The 18,823-nt window shown below is 46.5% G+C and overlaps 1 protein-coding gene and 1 long non-coding RNA gene across 4 annotated transcripts in view; one reads left to right on the top strand and one right to left on the bottom strand.

The window, feature by feature from the left end:
* Positions 1–9,838, bottom strand: part of St6gal1 (ST6 beta-galactoside alpha-2,6-sialyltransferase 1) — a 140,159-nt gene extending 130,321 nt beyond the window's left edge. Inside the window, exon 1 of one of the 3 annotated variants that reach the window (XM_026785941.1) lies at positions 9,400–9,838. The gene's annotated coding sequence lies outside the window, so the exon portion shown is untranslated. Of the gene's footprint in view, positions 1–8,468; positions 8,560–9,399 lie in introns of those variants that run through there. The other 2 variants (XM_005344758.3, XM_026785927.1) reach the window with 2 other exon arrangements.
* Positions 9,522–18,823, top strand: part of LOC101981596 — a 22,225-nt gene continuing 12,923 nt past the window's right edge. The window contains exon 1 of the long non-coding RNA XR_003378148.1: positions 9,522–9,597. This is a non-coding gene — a long non-coding RNA (uncharacterized LOC101981596). The remainder of the gene's footprint in view (positions 9,598–18,823) is intronic.

Here is an 18,823-nt window from a genome sequence, read left to right as displayed (position 1 = left end):
CCCACCACCCCATCCCATCCCATCCCAATCCCATAGGTTTCACAGGTAAGGCTTGAACTCCTGTATGAATCTGGAACATTTTAAGAAAAGTAACAGTCTTCTTCCCCTTTGTCACATAAAGGCTTCTTTGGAGATTTCTGATCTACTGGTTGGCTAAACAGATAGGAGGGCACCGAGGACCAGGCCATGGGGAGGGTCTACATCAGGCAACCGGTCTTGGTGAAGCAGAGGTGGGTTAATACCAGCACACACAGGTGGAAGGATGAAGGTTTTGGGGGGATGTGCCCCTTGAAAGACAGAAAGAAAAGGAATGGTATCTCAGCCAGCAAGTCGGGGCTCAGCCTGCCCTTGCAGGCCCTGGAGTGGAGGCCAAAAGTCTGACCGGAGAGCGGGATGTGCTCACTCAAGTCCAAGCAGCTCAGTCCACTGAGTGGCCCGCCTTTGGACATGTCGTCCACGAAACGGAATAACGGTGTATGGCACACGGGGAGTGAGGGAAGACTGTCCTTCAAGCTCAATTAGAGGCGCCCCCCAAACAACAAAACCAAGCATTTCTCAGACCCCAAAGGACTGGAGAAAGCTGGCATGCTGGCAGTGAAATCAACTGTAGCTGACTGTAGAGAAAGAGCCACCTCCTCTCTAGACTGCACCCCAACAGCAGCAGGACTGTGGGCAAGTCTCTGGCCAACTCTGGAGCTTGATTTTCTCATCTGCAAAATGGAGCTACTAGTGCCAAAAAAACCATACACACAATGACTAAAGAGAACCAAGAACACAGCAAAACCTGTGCCAAGTTATGTGGGATTCCCCTCTGTATGCTGTGAATATCACTTATTAATAAAGAAACTGTCTTGCCCTGTTGATAGGGCAGAACTTAGATAGGTTGGGAAAACTAAACTGAATGCTGGGAGAAGGAAGGCAGAGTCAGAGAGAACCCATGTAGCCCCAGCAAAGACAGACACTGGAACTTTAGCCGGTAAGCCAGTCACATGGTGATACACAGATTAATAGAATGGGTTAAATTAATATGTAAGAGCTAACCAATAAGAAGCTAGAGCTAGCCGGGCGGTGGTGGCGCACGCCTTTAATCCCAGCACTCGGGAGGCAGAGGCAGGCGGATCTCTGTGAGTTCGAGACCAGCCTGGTCTACAGAGCTAGTTCCAGGACAGGCTCCAAAACCACAGAGAAACCCTGTCTCGAAAAAGCAAAAAAAAAAAAAAAAAAAAAAAAAAGAAGCTAGAGCTAATGGGCCAAGAAGTGATTTAATTAATACAGTTTCTGTGTGATTATTTAGTGTCTGAGCTGCCAAACAGCCAGGAAACAAACAAGCGGCCTTCACTACAACAGCCATGTTTCCCTCATCAGACTAAACTGAAGCTTAAGCAAAATGACATGGCAGGACTCTCTGCTCCAGCCCAGAAGACCATCAAGGGGATACAAGATCCAGATTTTAAAGCTGCTTGAGGGGCTGGCTGTGCAGCTTAACTGGTAGAGTACTTGCTTTACGTGCACGAAGCTGCAGGTTTGATTCCCAGCCATGCAATTTAAAATAAATAAATAAATGAAGCAGTAGCATCAGAGCCCTAAAACTCTACAAGGCGGAAGAGAGAGAGAAGCGGATTTAGAAAGGCTATAACGCGGAGAACTCTACAGTGATCCTCCTAGGACACATAGTTCTCTCCCAGTTGCCAGGTTTCCTGGTCCTGTCAAGTGTATGTGGTATATTTATTCATGTGAACATAATTTATGAATATGAGGTCAGGCCAAGCTGAAGTCAAGGACAGAGCAGTGGAGGGTTGCCAAGCACGAGTGGAAACTACAGTCAGGCCTCTTTGAAGGCCTCCACATCATTCCACACTGTGGAGGAGATGAAAACGGGCATTTCTGTCCTCGCCTCATCCCATGGCCTCAATCCTAGTATTCATCTTTTGCTCCTTCCTACACAGCCAAGGACTTCCTTGCCTTCTGCTTCTATCCGGTTCTGAGGCGTCTCCCTGAAAAGGGGTTCTCCACCTTGCAGCCCCGCTCCCTCCCCAGCCAGCTGGGCAGTTCTGTTTCCTTCACCTAAGGCCACCCCCCCCCCCAGCCCACGGTTCCTCATCATGGTTCTCCTTTCCACACCAATCACTCAGCGAGACTCTCCACAAGAGAAGCCTCTTGTTTTTCTTTAACTCCGAGAGGATAAAAAGCTCCGGTTCGCACATGGAATCCCTCACCAGTGTGTCATTAGCACCCACCTTGCAATAGCCCTGCCTCAGTGTGAGGGACTCAGGAGGCAGAGCCTTCTAAAGGACCTACAAGCAAGATGGAGCAGAAAACCCCCTCCCTCAGAGCCTGGGAACAAACACCACCTTTTCTCACTTCTCCCCCCACCCCCTTACTCTCCCTAAGATCCTCAGGCCTGACCCTGAGAGCAGAAACAGGCGAAGTTGGCTCCATGGAGTGGGGAAGAAGGTGATGACGCAGCTCAGATTTTGCACTTGCGGCTGAGGGCACCCAACCAGGTCAGGCTAGTTCCAAAAATATCTCTTTATCCAAATACAGTCTCTTGCTAGCAATCTGGGTAGCCTCTAGCCCAGTGTTTCAGGGTGGTCCTCGGTGTCCCTGTGTCCCTGGGCTCCTGCTCTTGCCACCCTCCCCAGAGTCTGATGAACCGGCTTCTGGTAACTCACTGACATTTACAAGCAACTCAACGTGTAAACACTGGAAATATGTTTTATGAAAACAGACAAATATATATCTGCCAGCAGAAGATAGGTTAAATAAGTATACTCAAAAAATACACTTGTGATGCAGACCTGAAAAAAAAAATAGTAAGTGCGCACGGATATAGAAAGCGTTCCCTTCCACACAACTGAAAAGACTCGTGTGTAAAGTGGCAGTCATGATGTCATCCATCAACTGGGTTTGTAAAGTACATCTGAGCCAGGCAGGCATGGTGGCGCACAACTTTAGCCCAGCACTGGGGAGGCAGAGGCAGGTGAATCTCTGTGAGGTGAAGGCCAGTCAGGGCAACTCAGGGAGATCCCATTTCCAGAAACAAACAAGCAAGTAAACAAAAAACGTATTTGCATGGGACCATAAATACTTGGGGCAGAAAGGGCTGGAAGGGAATCACTGTAAGGAGAAATCACTTTAGGGAAGTGGGTGGGCTGAGGCCAGGGCTCAGGGATCCCTTGCCTCGGACGCATGCAACTGGGTTTGATCTCCAGGGCTGCAGGCAAACAAACAGACGGAGCGTGGGAGGAACAGCATATGGGAAGTTTGTTAATCCCTTATTATCTGAATCTTATAAAATGATTTCCCTTATTGTTTTTCTGAAAAAGCCTCTCAAACTGGCATACATCTTTGACTTGCTGTCAGAGCTGGAATGGGGACAGGGGAGAAGATCAGTTGTTGAGTGCCTGGCACACCCCAAGCTATACAGAGACCACAAGTCCCAGGCTAAGCTCAGGAATAATGAGAATGCCAGTAAAGCGAGACCTTACTGATTACCACATCAGACCCTCTCTCTTCCTCCTACGGTCCAGCACCAGAAGAAACCAAGACTCACTGAAGTCAGAGATAGATAGGCATGGACTCTTGCCCCTTCTCTTAATAAAGAGGGGCTTCAGAAGGACATGTCACTCAAGGAATGAACGGCAGAACCAAGACTGTCTCTGTCCCCATCTGTGAAGCAGGGCGGAAGGGGGGAGAGGGCGGGCAATCTGGGAGGGGACAGAAGGAAGAGTGACAAGCAGAGTCACTGGAGGTCAGCTGTGCGTCAGAGCAACCACACCTTAGGCACACCACAGTAGAGCGGGACAGGGAGGGTGGGGCCTTCCCCCCAACTCTCACCTCAGGAAACCCTGCCTCTCAGAAAGGAAGGCCAGGCTTGAGCATGATTTAGACCTAACTGACACTGGCCATCTGAGGTTACCTTGGTCAGTAGTCACCAAATTTTTGTAAATGTGCTGTAAAAATAAATAAAATTTGCCAAAAGCAGACAACTAGTTAAGATAAGAGGTGGAAGCCGGGCGATGGTGGCGCACGCCTTTAATCCCAGCACTCGGGAGGCAGAGGCAGGTGGATCCTATGTGAGTTGGAGATCAGCCTGGTCTACAGAGCTAGTTCCAGGACAGGCTCCAAAGCCACAGAGAAACCCTGTCTCGAAGAAAAAAAAAAGGATAAGAGGTGGAGTCTTGCTTAAATCGGGTCTCCTGATTCTAAGTTCTGTGTCCTGTATTATCTGTCTTTGTCTTTTGGGGACATGGCATGACCTCCATATTTGAGCAGCAAAGCTTAAACAGTTCCCAGGATTACTGTACCCTCCCCTCCTTGGCCCGCTCCCCAAAAGCTTGACCGGTTCCCATAACGGCAAGAGAAGAGAAAGGCCCGAAGCCAACACAACTCAATCTGCATTATCAGGCTGAGTGAAATATTTATGGCTTAGCTAATAAGATATCTGGGACATGCCTCAGAGTAATGAGGTCAAGGCAGGGTCCAGGGTTTCTTCAACAGCCATGCCTTTTACAGCATGACCCGATAATCCAAAGGTCGGGACTCTAGCCTATGGAGATCCAGGACAGAACACTGGAACCAGTCTGTTAGCATGTTAGTTGCAATAGCAGTTGGAACAGGGAAAACTGACTGCAGGAGTAGCCTCCACAGGCGTGTCTACTGCTCTCCCCGTCACGACAGGTTCTCTCCTCTGTGATCAGCAGCATCGGGCACTGGTCTCTTGTCACTCGGGTCTCTCTCCTCCTTTGGATTAGGTGGCTTTTACTCAGTATGTCAAATGAGGTAGTGAATGGCCCTGGAGTTGTTCACTGAGCATTTACAGAAACTTTGCTATTAAGATTCTGGAGGTCACAAGAGCAAGACCATAGTTCAAGGCCATGCACAGGGTCCATTCATGTCTATTGTATTGCCAGGGCTTCTGAATTTCTCAAAGAAAAATTGTGGCTGATGTTTGAAGAGGTGAGGCAGGGATGGGATAGGAGAGGGAGGTGGAAGCTTCTTCCTCGGCATGCCCTCACTGAAACAAACACTGAGGTGGCCAGGTCTCATAGGTCCATGGGAACTTAAACGTGCTAGCAACTGATGTGGTCATCGTCAAAACTTTAATGTAAACTGAAATAAAAGAACTATAACTATACATACAATTATTCTCAATTATTTTGAAAAAAATCAGTTTTTTTTTCTGCTTGGTTTATGTTTGTTTATGAAATACAGAAACAATATTGCCAGATAGTACAAGGATGTTTGGGTCAGTGGATTTATTTTCCCTGTTTCTCAATCCTTTTTGGCATGTTCTTCAACGGGAATGTCTTATTTTTATAACCAGAACACTTCAATTCAGAAAGCTGACATGACCTTCCTAGTAATGACTTAGGAAAAGCATCCCTAGTATGTAACACGGAACGACACCATTGCAAAGTCTGTTAGTGCTGCGCATGGGCTTATAAAGACCCATCTAAGGAAGTCAGAGGGCTACCATGAAGTGAGACAAACAACCAAACAAACATGCTTCCCAAGAAGGCTAGGGTGGGGATGTGACCAGGAGGAGTCAGGTAGGGGTAGGATGGAGGAAGAGGGTACCGAGAGAGACAACTGGAATCCGGGAGCATCTCCGAGACAAGCTAGAAACCTAGTGCAATGGAAACGCGCAGCAACCTACAAGGGCCAAGACCCAGAGTCCTAGGATAGAACCAGACACGACTGTCAAAAAATAAAATAAAAGTCGGCAAAATGATTCCTAGTGACATTCTGCTATGTTCGTAGATTGGCGCCCAACTGTCAACAGAGAGGCTTCATCCAGCAACTAAGGGAAACATGCAGACGCCAGGGGGCATGCCGGAAATCCTGTGGAAAAGGGATAGGAAGGATTGTAGGAGCCAGAGGGGTCAAGGACATCGTAAGAAAATCCGCTTAGTCAACTAACGTAGGCTCAAAGGGACTCACAGAGACTGAACCAACAGCCAGATGGCTGGCATGGGACTGATCGAGGCCCTCTGCATATATGTCACAGGTGTGTGGTTTGGTCCTCTTGTGGACTCCTAACAGTGAGAACAAGGGGTGTCTGTGTTAGCTTTTGGGACCCTTCTTCGCTACTGGATTAGCCTTGCCCAGCCTTAATACAAGGGGAAGTGCTTGGTCTACTGCAACTTGATATGCCATGTTTGGTTGATATTCATGGGAGATGTGGCCCTTTTTGAATAGAAATGGAGAAGGATTGGATAGAGGCGGTTGGAGGGGAGAAACTCGGAGGGCAAACTGGGGTCAGGATGTAAAAACATAAATAAATAAACAAACAAACAACAAAAAAGTTATTGCACTAAATATGCAAAAAAAAAAAAAACCTGTTTCCCTAACTAAGTTCTTCTTATCCACAAACATCACACACTGATGCCAGGTATGAGCCATGAACAATACGTGCACACCCTCCTCAGGCTCTAAGGCCTCCAGCAGCACCTACTTCCCAGGAGAGCCAGGACAGACTCCGGCAGATCCACCAGGAAAGAGGAGGACAGAGCCCAGCCCAGAAGCTAAGGAGTCTCTGGTCTTCTGACTTCCCACTGTCCTTTGCTTTGCAAATATCTGCAAAGCAGCTCCCAGGGACAAGCGCAAAATGAACCACACTCAGCAAGTCAAAGGAAACTGAACCTCGTGTTTACTGCAACAATCTACCCTGGACCAGCATCCATTCCTCTGCTTACCAGCCAAACCCATTTAAATCCTTAAGGAACTCTTCACCTTACTTTAAAGAGTGTTGTTATAGCAACCATAATAACTTTGGTTTTACTCTGGGGTACCAACAGCAGTTTGTTTGATGCAACACCTTCCCTTTGACGCAAAAAAAGAGACACTAAAAGTCGGTTGGCAGTGTTTCTGTGTACTGGGAAGCAAGTAATTTCTCTTCTTGGGTCCTAAATTTTCCCATGTGAGAAGCAAAAGGGTTGAGGAGCCTCAAGTTCATTGTAGGGGTAGCATTCTGAGGAGACACGGGCACCTAGCTGTGAATCGTCTGCAAGGCCAATTGGTTGATTAGAATTTCAGTGCTGTGAAGATTGGAATTTTGCAGGTCCAGAGGCTAATTACTTTATCCCGGACTAAGTTCTGGTCCTCCGGGAAAGCCCATTCTTTGCCCCACCCTCACCACCCCTCATGCCGAAATTAACATCTTGGAACTCAAGATAAAAAGCCTTTTAGAATCTATTAACTTAGCAGGAGACTAAAAGCTAGGAATGCCACCAGATAGCATCTTGAGTCTACAGAAAAGCTTCCAACGTTTTTTCTGTAGCATTTCTCTATACCTGCCTCTCTGATGGACCAACCAACGTATTTTAAGCTTGACTTAATTTATGACTTCCTCTGTTCTGTAAAGCTAGACAGGCTCCCTTGTAACCTCTTCCACGCTGGAACATGGAATTAGGGGGTCACCTAAATCTGTGTTCCCAGGCCACGGCTGCTCAAAGTGGCTCCAGAATAAACTATCCCTTCTCCGTAAGTTGAGAGCTGTGGTTTTTACGCTGGCATTACAAAGTTAAACCATGTGGAAAGCAAGGGGAAGGTAAAGACACCTAAGAGGTGAGGGATGAAGGGAGGGGGCCACAGATCATAGTCAGCTTTGGGAAACTGGCCTCAGAGTTCTTCCCTTTGCCTGCTTCTCCTCTGCCAAACACGAAAAGCACAGTTACTTCCATGGGACTTATAAATAATAGATAAATTAATTAAATAAAATCAATGAAAACAATGTTTTGTTCTCCAGCGAGGGGCTCAGGAGCAGCGGATTACAAGAGACACTTTCCTCCCAATGGGACTGATGTCAACAGCCCCTGCTTCTGCCCAAACAAAGGCCTCTTAGCGCCGGGATGAGGCAAAACATCTAAGGCTCTATAGTTGGCCTTAGTTCAACTTGAGAACAAGGGGGCAGCCAGGAGAGCAGAACAAAGTTATGGAAGCAGGATAGGCTGGCGAGCGGGGAATTTCTAAATCTCTCTTCTCCGCTGCACAGGGAACTCTTGAAAGCTGTAATGGAAGGGTGCAGATCCCAATTTGAATTATTTTCTTTGTTTAACTCTCAACTGCTCTGCCTAAGGCGACTGCCTTTTAAGCTAACCGCAGAATCCTTCGGATGAAGGCAGAGCAGCTGGAAGACCCACACTCAGGAGGCTGAACTTTCAGACCTCAGCTTCCTGCCTGTAAAATACAAGGTTCTCTACTTGTCGCCCGGACCCTTACAGTAACAATGGTCCATGGCTGGAGGCTGTCCAGCTCTCCTCAGAGACCGCTAAGCCTCTAGAGGAACTATCCGAAGTGAAGCATCAGTTAGGCGGGGTGCAGTCACTACTGCACAGATCGTCCAGGGTCCGTTCACCCCACCCCCACCCCATCCTCAGAGCTGCCAAGCCCAGATCTCACTAAGTAAAATCTGGCTGCATGAGTAGACGGAAAGTAAAGCGAAAGCACCCAAAAAACCGACCTACCTCCGCGAGCCTCGGAAACGACAAGAGGACCTGGGTGGCCTTGCGTGAAGAGGAGGAGCCAGTGACACCTGGAGGGTCTAGGCACAGGGACCTCCGAGGCGAAGTGCAAGCGAAACCCAAGACCTCGCTGGTGGATTTGGTTTAAATTGGACTATTCTTTTGGTAGGCTAGGGAGGCGCTCGAGATTCCCCAACAGAGGCAGTCGCCAGAGCACGGGGACAATGGTGTGTCGGAACGAGTCTGTTTTAAAGGATAACTACAGACTCTGGGTTCAACCCGCATCTCTAGGAAACCTCGGGGGAGAGGTGAGGGCTTGTCACCTCAAGGCACGTGCCGAAGGGTAGAACACACAAGTGGGGGTGGGGGCTTTGATAGTTTCTTTCTTGTTTGTTTTTCATTTTAAAATCTACAGGGTTAGTTCGACCCCTCACAGAACACCTTTTCGAAACACCTCTCGCCCTCCAGCAGTGAGTGTCGTCTCCAAGCACCGAACCCATGGGTTTGCCTGGGACAATAACCTCTGCCTGCAGGAGGCTCAGCAGGGCTGTTGAGCAGGGTTAGCTGCAGCCCCCAGATCCCTAGCGGGGCACACGTGCGTTTGTTGTGGTGCATGCGCTCCCTCTCCTTCCACCAGCCTCAGTCTCTGTTACCCCAATGGGCAAGATCGGAAGGGACCCGCGTTCTGCAACGCAACGGCTTACACAATACAGATCCTGCGTTGCGGGCTCCTGAGGGCCCCACACACGTGGATTTGTTGTGGGTGCGCAGACTGGCGAGCAGCGGGAGGCCAGAGTGCCTGCCCCTCCCCTGGGCCAGAGACGGACACCCCCAGCCCCGGGCGGCGGCTCTTGCCCAGGCATGGGAGGCTGCCCCTCAGCTCACCCCTGCACCCCTCCTCCCGGCCAGTGCCGCCCGCCTCGCCCCTACTCACTGGCAGCACTCTCAGCCGGAAAGGCGGCAGCCGCTGTGCCCACCGCGCGCTCGAGCCGGCCTGGAGCTCTATTCCCTTTGTTAGGGTCAGGCAGTGCCAGGGCGGCTCCCTAGCCCGGCTTGGTCCTGGACTCCACACCTCCAGGTGCCTCCGAACCTCACCAGGCCGGGGAAGAAGAGTCCGGAACTCAAGCTCCGAGTGAGTCCGCTGAGAAGGGGGCCTTGGGGGAGCAGTGAGGGACTGGGGGGGGGGGGATGTAGTAGCAGGGGATCGGAGAAGGAGGGAAGAGAAGCACTGCAGACCGGCGGCGGGAGGAAGCTCAGTCTCCGTTATGCAAATAGAGTCGTTAAAACTAGAACTAGAGTCCTTATTCACAGCGGTCCCCAAACCGTACTGGCCCTCTGGGGGTCGCCAGCGAGCAGGCTCAAGGTTAAAGGACTCCCCATAAAGCAGGGAATATTGCAGGCCCCCTATAAAGAGCAAGGCTAGTGGGGCGGAGCAATGCGTCAGGCAAGGAAGCCCAAATGCTGTCTCCACCCCTATCCCACCACCTCTGCATGTCCCGAAGTTTTGGATTCGGTGTGGTCTGGGAAAAAACGCTCTTAACAAGGGTGCATGTGCTGGCCCCACGTAATGACCCTGATCGAGGAAGTCAGTTTAACTCCTCTGAATTTTTTGTGTAGAACACATACATTTTAGACTCTAAAATTTAGAGTTTAACGAAAATTTCCCAACATCAAACGTAGCCAGTACACAGCATCCTCAAACATTTTTTTTTAATTTTTTTTTTTGAAAGGAAAAATATTCTGGAGCCCGCGACCAAGAACTTTTCTCTGCAGGTATGCAAGTAGGCAAGCCTCCACTAAAATGGTAAAGGCAGGCTTCCTTCCACTAGGGTTAGGATAAGACTACTGGAGAAGTCAGGAGGAAACATCTTGTTCAAGAAGCAGCCTGGCTGGCTGACCATATCTGATTACCCAGTGGCCACTTCCGAAAGACTGAAAATGATCTATAAGAGGCCTGGAAGCAGGCGTCAGGCTACTCCTTCAGTTCTTCATGTATACCAGAGAAGAGAGGCTCCTTCCAGAGGCGGTAATCCCATCCCAGATACCTGCTGAATATCCGCCTCTGTTGAGAGGGGGATAAAATGGAGCACAAGGGAAGCGGACAAGGGAAGCGGCTGAGGATGCTGGGAAAGCAAAATGTCTCCTTGGGAAGACTTCTTGAACCCCGGGGCCAGAGCGGGTCTCTTCAATTCCAGGTAGCCACCACCCACCACCCACCTGGGAAAGGAAAGATTGCATCCTCCTCCCCAGCATCCTTCTTTCAGGCTGCGCTTCCTCCATCCCTTGATTTCAACTCGCTCTGTTGCTGTCCCTCCCCCAGCCGCTATGGGGGCAGTGGCTTAATCCAGAGACCTGAATCAGAAAGTGCCAGACAGTGAATTCAGGTCTGGGGCCAGCAGCTATTTGTTCTTGGCTGAGTTCCATAGTCTCCCTGGGCCAGTCTTTTCTCTTCTGCAACGCAGAGATCTAGGGCACAATACTGTTCTCATGATTATTTGAAATGACTTGTATGAATCGAGTCACTTCGAGTCAACATATCGAGCATGTTCAGAACAGCACATTCTAGAATGTGACTAAACAGTGGCACACAAACTCAGATGTTGGAAGGAGGTGGCTTGTTTCATTCCTGGCTGCTCAGCCCTGAAATAACCACACAGAAACTGTATTCATTAAATCACTGTTTGGCCCCATTAGCTCTAGCCTCTTATTGGCTAACTATTATATTAATTTAACCTATTTCTATTCATCTGTATAGCACCACATGGCAGTGGCTTACCAGCAAAGTTTCAGCATGTCTGACTCTGGCAGGGGCTCCATGGCAGCTCTTTCTGACCCCGCCTTCCTCCTCCCATTCTAGAGACCAAGTCAGTTCTTTATTCATTAACCAATAAAAGCAATACATAGACACAAGGACCTCCCACACCACTCAGATTTTTTATTTGAAAGGGTGCTAACAATTTTCTTCTGCTACATTAAGAAGCCTTAAAATGATATTCGCGATTGCATGCAGTACATCTTTGTGTTTTGTATTGATTACTGATTGCATGCAGTACATCTCTGTGTTGCATTGATTCTCCCGCTGCCATGCTGGAAGATGGAAGCAGGAGCAAGGCGCGTGGGTGAGAGGACTGATTTAGAAATAAACATCAGCGGAGATCTAAGAAGAACCTCAGCAGCGACACTAACTGGGGAAATTAAGAAAGGGCATCTAAACATAGCTACCAGAGGTAAAAAGCTTGTGACAGTGTCTCTTGTGCTAAGAGACAGTAGGTGCTAAGCCCGTTCATGAATGAGGAAATTAGACCACCCACGGCCCCTCAGAAGGCAGAATTTCCTACATTCACTGAAAGCCTCAATCCGTTTTATCAAACTCCTTGGTTCAGCTCAACTTAGGAACTGAGAATCAAGCAATAGGAGAGCAACCCTTTTAAAATGTGGTACAGTCCCTGGTCTTGAGTTCTATTTTCTAGATCTTTGGCCAATTAATGGAGAAAATAAGGGAAGGGGCTCTCTTGGAATTTTGAGCTTGCCCAACTGAAAATAACCACACACCGTGGCAAGCCTAAAAAGAAGTTCTGGGGCTCTAGGACAGACGAGCTGATGCAAAGGGGTGTTCCGAGCAAAATTTCCAGGTGGGATAACCATCTGGTGGCTTTCCCAAGGTGGTTCTCTCATCGGCAGGGTCTCCTGACCTACAAGTGAGAGACGAGATGAAATACTAACCCGGAGGCTATTGTGTAGTCTGTGCCTTGACTGGTTGCTTTCCTTAGAGGCACACATCCAGCAACTTAGGCTTCACCATCTGAATGTACCCTCCTCCATTCATATGTGGAAATCTCAAGCCTGCCTCCAGCAATAGCAATAGGACACAAGGTCTTGCAGAAGCAGAGATGTCATGAGGGCAAAGCCATCTTGAAGGAGACCGATGTCTTTACCAAGGAGACACTGGCATGTCCTTCTACCATGTTTAGATGTAGCTAAAAGACAACAGCTACATTCTGGACACCTGTTCTCACTAGTCATTAAAGCCGTGGTCACCTAGACCTTGAACCTACTAGACTCCAGAACAGTGAAAAATAGATCTCTAGTGCTTCAAACAACCTAATTTGTATATTTGTTTGCTGCAGCCTTAATAAACTAAGACACCCCTCAGCATCTTGGATCATGCCCTTCCCAGTCATCTCTTCAGGCAGTTTCATTAATGAATATAAATGAGGTCCTTCTCTGTAATAGTCAGTTACAACAAGCCATTTGCAAACAGTATTTCCTTGACACTCTTGAGAAATATCCTGGGGACAAAGGATATGGCAAGCGATTAGAACTTTCCTCCCAAATCCTTTTTTTTTTAATATTTATTTATTTATTATGTATACAATATTCTGTCTGTGTGTATGCCTGCAGGCCAGGAGAGGACACCCAGACCTCATTACAGATGGTTGTGAGCCACCATGTGGTTGCTGGGAATTGAACTCAGGACATTTGGAAGAGCAGGCAATGCTCTTATCCTCTGAGCCATCTCTCCAGCCCCCTCCCAAATCCTTTTATCCAACCCTCCTGTAGATGCTCACGAAGACCTGGAATAGATTTTCATGGTTCTTCTCTGAGCATCTCAGCACACATTGTCCAATATGAGGTTGACTCTGGGACCCAGTGAACTGTGATATGCCTGGGCTGCCCATGTTGACCCTCAGTGCTGCCAAGCTTGAAGATGAAGCTCACACACACGGGGGAGAATATAATGGCCAAGCAAGAAGACAGGAATAAAATAACAAAAATAACAATGTCTCTAAGCACACAAGCGTTCAGCATTTGGTTGCAAGGCAGTTTGTGTAAGTACTCTCACTAGCCCTCTTTGTGAGGGCTGTCCTTAGAAGTCCAGTATTCTCCCATCATCCATTGATGCTTTCCCTAGTTTTGCCTGAAGTCAATTTTAGTATGATGTTCATACTTGTGGGTGGGGAGATAACTACAGATCTGACTTCAAAATGTTTTTTAAGAATTATTTTATTTTTAATTATGTGTAAGGGAGGGGGTATGTAGGCTTGTGAACATAAATACACCTCAGAGACCAGGAGAGAGCATCAGGTTCCCTAGAGCTGGAGTTACAGATGACTGACAGTCACTCATCATGAGTTCTGGGAACCGAACTCGGGTTCTCTACAAAATCAATATCTGTTCCTAACTGTTGAGTCTCCATAAGCATTCAAAAAATTTTAATTTCAAACAAGGTGTTGCAGCTCTCTTGGATTGGAGATGATATTATTACAGAAAATATGTGTTCTTAAGAAGGTAAAATGATGTCATGTTTTGACATCACAGGGCAAGACTCCCAGGTATTCACTGATAGCGAAACTTTAAGATTCTCTAGGTTGCCAGTGGTGGTGGCGCATGCCTTTAATCCCAGCACTTGAGAGGCAGAGGCAGATGGATCTTTATAAATTCCAGGATAGCCTGGTCAACAGAGTGAGTTTCAGTATAGCCAGGGCTGTTACACAGAAAAACCCTGTCTTGAAAAAAAATCAGTCAGTCACCAGCAATAAAGAAATTTCTCTAGGCAGCCTGGTCAACCTCCTACATTCTCATGCCTCCACCCTCAACATTCATCTACCCAGATATTCTCATCTGGATGGCTCTATTAATTGTATTCTTCTAGAAAATACCAGCTTTCCTTGACATCTCTGGGAAGGAAGGAAGGAAGGAAGGAAGGAAGGAAGGAAGGAAGGAAGGAAGGAAGGAAGGAAGGGAAAAGAAAGGAAAGAAGGAAAGAGAGACAAGGGAAGTTGGAGCTGGAGAAATGGCTGAGATCAAGAGCTCTTACTGCTCTTGCAGAGGATGCTAGCTTAGTTCTCAGCACCCACAAACATCTCTAACTCCAGTTCCAGAGGATCCAGTGCCCTCTTCTGGCCTCCATGGGCACTGGCACATAAATGGTGCATGGTGTATGGGAGCACTTGTACACATCCATAAAAACAAATCTATATAGGAGCACTCACACACATACATAAAAAGAAATCTATATGGAGCACTCACACACATACATAAAAAGAAATCTATATGGGAGCACTCACACACATCCATAAAAACAAATCTATGTGGGAGCACTCACACACATCCATAAAAAGAAATCTATATGGGAGCACTCACACACATCCATAAAAAGAAATCTATATGGGAGCACTCACACACATCCATAAAAAGAAATCTATATGAGAGCACTTATACACATACATAAAAAGAAATCTATATGGGAGCGCTTGTACACATACATAAAAACAAATCTATATGGGAACACTCGTACACATAAAAACAAATCTATATGGAAGAATTCATACACATACATATAACAAATCTATCTGGGAGCATTCATACACATACATAATAACAAGTCTATCTGGGAGCATTCATACACATACATAAAGACAAATATATGGGAGCACTCGCGCACATACATAATAACAAATCTATACGGGAGCACTCATACACATATATAAAAACAAATCTTATTTAAAATGGAAGTAGGAAACTACCAAAAGGACAATTTACATGAATTTGTATCTTTACATTCGCAAAGGGTTTATATATATATGTATGTGTGTGTGTGTGTGTTTACATACTTTGTGTATTTACATATTTGCATATATATAAATACATCTTTTTTTCCCTGCTCATGACCTCCCTTCAGACTCAGTTGCCTGTGCATACAGGCAAAAAGCAGACTCAAAGGCAGATGCAAGTGAGCATCTGAAGTCCACTAGTGAGTATTAAGCTGGATCTTGTCCCCAAGGTCTTTTTCTTTCATGCTACCTCTGGCCCCTGCCTGCCAAAGGACCAGTCCCCGTGGTGATGCCCAGCTTTGATCCCAGCACTCTGGAGGCAGAGGCTGGTGGATATCTGTGACTTCAAGGCCAGCCTGGCCTACAGAGAGATTTCCAGGACAGTCAGGACAGTTACACAGAGAAACCCTGTTGTTCAAGGCCAGCCTGGTCCACAGAGTGAATTCCAGGACAGCGAGGGCTACACAGAGAAATCCTGTCTCCGGAAAAGGTAGAGGGCTGGGAGACAGAGACACCTCACGGTCTATAGCTGCCAGACTGCTGTGCTGCCGCCCTGGAGCCAGCCTCATAAACTGCCCCAGCTACCAAACTCATCAGTGATTCCAGGAAATAAAGGCAACTCGGGACATTCGAGGAAGCAAAGGAACTTCTAATAAATTCTCTTATAAAGAGCTGGAAAATCGCCTTCCTTGGGGGACTTCTGCAGTGAATACAATCTGCTGTCTACTCTTTGTTCTGAGAGCCACTGTCAGAAAAACCGGCAGGGTAGTTCAGGCTTTGCGTAAGAGACTACTTGAGTTCTAGAAACTTCTTTGAAACTAACTAATGCTTTAGGGGAGAAATGGATCAATACTTTGTGCCTGTTGATCATTTGTTTCAAACTTGCTTCCTTGCATGAGGCCTCGTGTTATTATGTTTTTTTTTATTCATTTATTTTATGTTTCGCTGAAACCATTGCTCACTGAGATGTCTAGACATCGTGTCTGGTTCATTTCAGTGCAAGATGTTCTTTATTTCCAAGTTTTTAACGGGGGAAAAAAGGGGGCATTTTAAAAAGAAACTTTGAAATAACTTTTTTTTTCCTTTTTCTGATTTTCCCAGTAACATGCACTTTAGGAAATTTTTAAAAGGTCCAGTGAATATACAAAGCAGAGAGGAAAATCATCAGTCTATCAGCCACAAGCAAAGCTAACCTTTTGGCCTTGCTCCATCCAGCTATTTCCTGTGCGAGTTTCTTGGGCTTTCTGTAGCTAAGATTACAGTGTGTGTATAGCGATACCCTGCGTTTCCCCTCCTTGAGAGCACGCCATCAGTACTTCTGGTGTGAACTCGAGAGCAGATATTTTTTTAAAAATCCATTTTAGGCTTTACTAGATGCAAAACAAATTTTTTTGTGGTTATCGATCTGGCCTTCAGCCGTAGGACAGAAGATTGAGCTTAGTGGTGAAGTATCCTGACTCTGTATGGGGCTGTTTGAATTTGAAGCTTGGCTCTGCTTTATAACCTTGGGGAAAAACATTACTTACTCTCTTCTGGCTCTTTCTCTGGCTGTAAGATGAGGGTGGTAGTGCCCACTTCATGAGGCTGTTCTAGAGACTACGGGAGTTGATTGTAAGAACAGTGCTTCCAGCAATGCCTTGCATAGGTAGCAGCAAGTGAGTGAGGATGTAGCTACTGGAGCATCGTTCTAACCAGCCCTCTCCGACAGCTGCACACCAAGGTTGTTTACAAAATTCCAGCTAGTCTAAATGATTGCAGTAAGTCTTTTGCCAAATGCACGAGGGGAAGAAAGATGAACTTATGTCTTATTGGGAAAGAACCAGACATCAAGATGTGATTAAGAAATGTAAGCTCAAGGTTGTCCACTCTCTCCATATATATTCAGTATGGTTCTTTGAGGTTCTAGCTAGAGCGATAAGACTACAAAAGAAGATCAAGGGGATACAAATGGGAAAAGAAGTCTCACTATTTGCTGAGGTTGTGGGGAAAAGGGAACACTTCTGCATTGCTGGTGGAGATGCAAGCTGGTACAAACCCCTTTGGATATCAGTGTGGTGATTTCTCAGAAAATTAGAAAACAACCTTCCTCAAGACCCAGTAATACCACTTTTGGCTATATATCCAAAGGCTGCTCAATCATGCCTCAAGGACATGTGTTCAAATCAACCATGTTCAGAGCAGCTTTGTTTGTCATATCCAGAACCTGGAAACAACCTAAATGCCCCTCCATCGAAGAATGGATAAGAAAAATGTGGTACATTTACACATTCTTTCTACACAGCAGAAAAAAATTAACGACAGCCTGAATTTTGCAGGAAAATGGATGGAACTAGAAAACATTTAGTGAGGTAACCCAGACCCAGAAAGACAAATATCATATTTACTCACTCATAGGTAGATTTTAAACAGAAAACAAAGAAAGCCAGCCTACAAACCACAATCCCAGAGAACTTAGACAACAATACAGACACTAAGAGAGACTTACATAGAGCTAATCTACATGGGAAGTAGAAAGTATAAAAAGACAAGATCTTCTGAGTTAATTGGGAACATGAGGACCTTGGGGGAGGATTAAAAGGGGAAGGGGAGAGGCAGGGAGGGGAGCAGAGAAAAATGTAGAGTTCAATAAGTATCAATAAACAAAAAATAAATAATCTCACCATAAAAATGTCTTCCTAGAGGCAATAAATAATGGTGACATTTTTGTAAACTTGATTAAAGTTCCTTAAGATTGGGGCCTGTTTCTCATTGGTCCCTTAACCTAGCCTAGATCCTTCTGGGCCTTCTGAGTTTAGTAGATGTCAACTGGATAAATATTACTGTGGTAGTTTGAAAGAAAATGGACTCCAAAAGGATTGGTACTATTAGGAGGTGTGGCCTTGTGGGAGGAAGTGTGTCACTGTGGAGGTGTGCTTTGAGGTCTCATATATGTTCAAGCCACGCCCAGTGAGACAATTCACTTTCTGTTGCCTTTGGATCAAAATGTAAAGACTCTCAGTTCCAGCATCATGTCTGCCTCAATGATGCCTTGCTTCCCAACAGGACCATACTAGACTAAACCTCTGAACTATAAGCTGCCACCCCAGTTAAATGTTTTCCTTTATAAGAGTTGCTATGGTTATGATGTCTCTTCACAGCTATAGAAACCCTAACTGACTCATGGACTCTGGGCCGACAGCTAGGGAGCCTGCATGGGACTGACCTAGGCCCTCTGCCTGTGTATGACAGTTGTGTAGCTTTGTCTGTAAGACTGCTAGCCTTGAGAGCAGGACCTGTCCCTGGTGCTTAGCTGGCTCTGGGAAACCTGTTCCCCAGGCTGCATTGCCTAGTCCAGCCTTGATGCAGGGGGAGGAGCTTGGCCCTATCCCAACTTGGTGTGTCCTGCTTTGTTCAAGCTTAAAGGAGTCTGCCCCTTTCTGAAGAGAGACGGAAAAGTGGAAGGGGAGGGAGGTAGATGGGAGGTGTAGGGGGGGGGAACAGGAAGAGAGGAGGGAGGTGAAACTGTGGTCAGTATGTAAAATAAATGGAAAAAAAAAGTTAATTAAATTAAAAAGAAACCTTAGCTAAGACAGAAATCCTGACAAGAAACAAAGTTTTGAGCAGGGTATGTTGACTTAACTCTGTAACCCCCAGCACTTGTGAGGTGGAGGCAGGAAGATCAGAAGTTCAAGGCTAGCCTTGGCTACATACTAAGTTTTCAGCTAGTTTGGGTTACATGAGTTTCTGTCCATAGAGTTTTCCTTTTGAACACATACTCTGCTTTTCTTTCTTTCTTTCTTTCTTTCTTTCTTTCTTTCTTTCTTT

The sequence above is a fragment of the Microtus ochrogaster genome, chromosome 2 (assembly GCF_000317375.1).
Source record: "Microtus ochrogaster isolate Prairie Vole_2 chromosome 2, MicOch1.0, whole genome shotgun sequence".
In the NCBI taxonomy this organism is placed as follows: domain Eukaryota; kingdom Metazoa; phylum Chordata; class Mammalia; order Rodentia; family Cricetidae; genus Microtus; species Microtus ochrogaster.
Note: the sequence above shows the minus strand (reverse complement) of the source record. Positions and strands in the feature narration are given on the sequence as shown.